The sequence below is a fragment of the Momordica charantia genome, assembly GCF_013281855.1.
Source record: "Momordica charantia cultivar OHB3-1 chromosome 11 unlocalized genomic scaffold, Mcharantia_2.0 BLBB01000011.1, whole genome shotgun sequence".
Classification (NCBI taxonomy): domain Eukaryota; kingdom Viridiplantae; phylum Streptophyta; class Magnoliopsida; order Cucurbitales; family Cucurbitaceae; genus Momordica; species Momordica charantia.
In genome coordinates this window covers 15,646,946-15,652,355 of record NW_028275159.1, presented here as the reverse complement: position 1 = coordinate 15,652,355, position 5,410 = coordinate 15,646,946, and positions in this window count along the sequence as shown.

The window sequence follows — 5,410 nt, the reverse complement described above, 5'->3', positions numbered from 1 at the left end:
AAGTTAATTAATTATTAATTAGATTAATAATATTAATTTAATTAATTAATTAATTGTTAATTGATTTAATTAATTTGTGTATTATTAATTAAAAAGAGGAAGATATCCGGATGGTTTTGGGATTTCGCTTAGATTCAGGAGAAGATATCCTATATTCAAAAGGATAAGATATCCTAATGGTCTTAGGATTTTCTCTCTCTATAAATATAATAGTAAGTTGAACTCTAAAGGAATGGTAAAATGCTAAAAGCTTGAAATCTCTAAACTCTCTTACTCTCTCAATCCTCTGCAATTGGATCCCACAATCCGGATTCTTGACCGAGAGACATAACAAGGAAGATCAAGTAGTGTTGTCTCATTGAGATCACACGAAAAAAAATCTTCAAAATGCCTGGCGGCTGGATCCATTCAGACTTCCAGTAAGAATGTACTATAGGGGGAGACATGGTGTAGGCTTTCCACCACCCCGCGGGCCCTATGGCCTAAGTGAGCTACTCCATGGCATATGTATGTGTCATGACGTGGGTGAATGTTGCAAAACCAAGGTCTTTGGCTTCTTCCTTCGTAAATGAAGAATCTCAAGGACAATGTTAGATGACATGAGTGTGTCGGCATTACGCCTCATCCAATGGGTCGGAAGTTGTGACACGAGGTTGTTGTTCGGTACGGTATGCTCAAATGACTTGGCATGAGCGCATGGGTCGTCGTGTCATGATAATGTTGAAATGATGGATGTTCGAGACAACCTTGATACAAAGTAAAGACACGTGGGTTTATTCTCGATAATGGTGCCCAAATGATTGACTTGCAAAGTCAAATGACACCCCAATGCTCGAGGTGGCATTGTAATGCATTGATGGGGCTTGATAATGTCCCAGTTGGAAAGGTTAAGCCATTCCTTGTCCGATTGTCGATAGGAATCATCCGAGGAAGACCCGGTAAACTTGTTAAGCTTCTTATTGTTGGGTTTGGTGTCTTTAGCTCGTGTATTTGTAATTTATGAACAAATTATTTATTCAATAAAGAGTTATCTTATTATTTCTTTGCATTACTCGTATTCCAATAAACTAAGATCCAAGGTTATTTAATGTAATTGGAACAGTATATATTCGATATACAGTATATATTTAATATACAATGTATATTTTTGATATACCGTATATATTTGATATACAATTGGATAATGTTCTAGTAATAACCTAAATGATATATAGTACATGGATAAGATTGGGTACCTTATCCTAGTAACACTACGACCCACATTGTAATAGTTACAAACGACTTTATCCAGGTCGTTCATGTAGAGACATGCGAGTGGGGGTATCCTATACAATGAGTTTGTATAAGACCACACCGCAAAATAATTAATCATTTGCTCTAACACCATTAGTTAGTAGATTGTTATCTCATAGGATGGTCAGGTAACTTCAACTTAATCCCAAGCGAGTTATGACTCCTACCTATAAGGAATCATCCTTTGATTTGTATGGGTGAGAGTGGCAAGACTGAATGGGGAGCTGGAAACGTAACTACGCAAGATGGAATTCACTTCTTCCCGACTTTAGGGAAGTAGATAAGTGTTCCCTTACATGCAGACTCCGAGACTTGAACAAGAAGTCCCACCCTAGAGGGATTTCCAGTTATTGGTTGAACCATAACCGAGTTGTTTATTAGAGGAGTAGTGGTATTTAAGGAGCAAGATGTAACTCAGGGGTAAAACGATAATTTGACCTAGCTAGAGTTACGAGCACTCTGAATGATTGATTTACCGTTAATGGTCGTACATCCGTGGACACGAAAATATTCTATAGTGAGAAGAGTGCAGCTGCAGGTCTTTAGTGTAGTGACCTGCAGTTAACGAATGTTGATTAACTCGGTTAATGAGTTTGACTGATTGATCTCATATCGTTGAAGCTTCTGATCTGTAGGTCCATTATGTCCCCTTGCTAGCTCACAACGGGTAAAACGAGGATCACGATTTTGAGAGAATGTTCAAATTATATATCAGGAAATATATATAATGTATATTATGATACATTATGCATATCGTTTTTTTTTTTAATAAAAATTCAATAATTAAACTATATGTTATGAGAGAAATATTTGAATAGGATTCAAATAATTAATATGAATTAGATTCATATTAAAACTATAGGTTATACAAGAGAGATACATTTGAATATAATTCAAATATATAATTGGAATTAAATATGTGATGTTTAATTAAAAGTAAAATAATTTAATTGTTAATTATTTATTAATTTACTTAATATTTGGATTTAAATTAATTAATTATTAATTAGATTAATAATTAATAATTAAATTAATTAATTCTTAATTGATTTGTTTATTATTAATTAAAAAGAAGAAGATATCTTGATGGCTTTGGGATTTTCCCTGGATTCCTAATGGTCTTAGTAGGATTTTCTCTCCCTATAAATATAACAGTAAGCTGAACCCTAAAAGGATGTTAAAGGCTTGAAATCTCTCTCCGGGTATGCATTTAACACAATAGAAGTGCGCCATGGATCTTCTAAGCCACCATGGAATGCTTCACAGGTTGCACATATGTAAATCATGCCTTTTATCGAGAGTTCTTACCTCATCAACTTTGAAAGTCTCAATATGCTCTAAAAGCATTTCCAACTACAAATGTGTAAGATAACAATTGAATCTCCAAGTGGGACCTTTTGCTCGCATTGTATCATTTGGTCTACGTACTGGAATAGAATGAATCATGTCACTCGGAATTTCGAAGAGTGAATCTTCTCTTTTAGATCCTGGCTTTTTTAGCTCGCTGCTCGCTTTTGTCTCGCGTTCATGAGGTGTTAGGTGTGTTGCCCTAAACTCGTAGTTTGTATTTATGTAAAAACAAATATATATTCAATAAAGTTTTATTCAATAAATTTCTTGTTGAATTAATAGCATTGCATTGTCCAAAATCCAATAAACTAAACATCCAAGGTTATTATCATGTAACCGGGACAATATATATACTGAATATATATTTGATATACTAGGTATATATTTGATATACCTCTAATATACAAGGTATATATTTGATATACGAGTGGATAATGTCACGTGAATAACCTTAACGGTCTATAGTATATGGATAAAGTTGGGTACCTTATCCTGGCAACACTATGGATACGGCCCACTCTGTAAATGTTACAGACGACTTGATGTAGGTCGTTCGTGTGGAGACATGTGAGTGAGGGTATCATATACAATGAGTTTGTATAATACTGGACTGCGAAATAGCCAATCACAATTTGCTATTTCATAGGATGACCAGACAACTCATTCTCAATCCTGAGTGAGTTATGGACTCCTGCCTGTGAGGGCTCGTCCTTTGATCTATATGGGTGAGAGTGGCCTGAGTTGCCGACTTAATATTCCTACCATTTTGGGGACAAGACCGAGTGGGGAGCTGGAAACATAACTTCACAAGATAGAATTCACTCCTCCCCGACTTTAAGGGAGTAGATAAGTGTTCTTTTAAATACTGACTCCGAGACTTGAACAAGGGGCCCCACCCTCTCACTGGCCCGAGAGGAACTTCCGGTTATTGGTCGGACCATAACCGGGTTGTTCATTAGAGGAGCAGTGGTATTTAAGGAGTAAGATGTAATTCAGGGGTAAAATGGTAATTTGACCCAGCTTGAGTTACGAACACTCGTGAAGGATTGACTTGTCATTAATGGTTGTATATCCGTGGACATAAAAATATTCTGCAGTGAGAAAAGTACAGCTGCGAGTCTTTAGTGAAGTTACCCATAGTTAACGAATGTTGATTACTCGGTCAATGAGTTTGACCGATTAATCTCGTATCGTTGGAGTTTCTGATCTGTAGGTCCATTAAGTCCCCTTGCTAGCTCATAACGGGTAAAACGAGGATCAAGTTTTTGGAAAATTTGAAATGTTCAAATTGCTCAGGGATTATATGTATAATGATACATTATAATAGATAGTTAATTCTAATTGAAACTATATATTATGAGAGAAATTATTTGAATGAGATTCAAATAAAATTGATATGAATATGATTCATAGTAAAACTATAGGTTAAAAATAATGTGCATAAGATGTAAATTACAACTATAGGTTATATGAGAGAAATCCTATAGAATATGATCATATTTTTGTAATAAATAATTAAGTGTTAATTATATATTTGATTTATATATGTATATATTAATTGTTAATTAGATTAATAATTAATTGTTATTTATTAATTAATATGATTAAATAATTAAATAAATAAATAAATATATTAATTATTAATAATATTAATAATATTAATAAATAATATTATAATTAATATATATAACTCCCTTGCAAAAATACAGGCAGTGGGGAGTTAAGTGACGTGGGGTAACTCCCCACATCACTATTTTTTGGTTTGTTTTTTGTAGAAAAATGCTAAGCCAAGAACAGAACTCCAATCGAGCAACCATTTTCTCTCCATCTCAATATCTCTCAATTCTCTCTCTCGTTCCAAAGAAACGCTCCCACAAGTGAGTTCTCGGTACCCAGAGGATAGCACAGAAGGTCTATTGGTGGTGTTCGTTGGTTTAATCCATTGAAGAAGTGTTCTTCAAAGGTAAAAAAAAAATTCTTTCCCCTGTATTTTCATCTTTGAACCTTTGATTTTGTATCTCAAAATTGGTGAACAAAGATCCGCTTCCGCTCCAGGATTCACATCTCATCATGAGGCAGGGGAGATGAAAGCAGATCAGTTCGGATCCTCCCACATGTTCAATTTTTTTTTTGCGGTTTCCCATAGAATTTGACCAGACGTGCTCGGAATCGTGTCGTAAAGTTTCGTTGTTCGTTCCGTCGTCGACCCTACCTATGTTTCTACGATGGCTCACCTTTTTTTTAATTCAGCGAGGTGTGCGAATAATTTTTGAGATTCGAATTGGTTCAAAGGCTCGGGACCAAGGAGCGTAGCTGCTATTTTCATTGGGAGTGAATAACGCTAGGACCGTATGGCAGTAGTCTGTATTTATTCACCCCAAGAATGAACGGGACTTTGTCTCACGGGATGATTTTATTAACACGTCTCGACTAGAAATGCAACTCTCTTACTCTCTCAATCCTTTGCAATTGGATCCCACAATCTGGATTCTTGACCGAGAGACATAGCAATGAAGATCAAGTGGTGTTGTCTCATTGGGATCATACGAAGAATAATCTTCAAAGGTAAAATCCAACATTCTTCCTTGATTTATATTTTTTTTTCTGTGTTTTAAATTTCAAAAGAAATTCAAGAACGCATTCTACTGCTTCCGTTCCGGGATTCACATCCCCTTCACTTATGAATTAGATATGCGGTAGGAATGGTCTTAAAAGTGTTTGATGGACCTGATAAGCTAGTCACGACATACTTAAGCTACAAGAATCA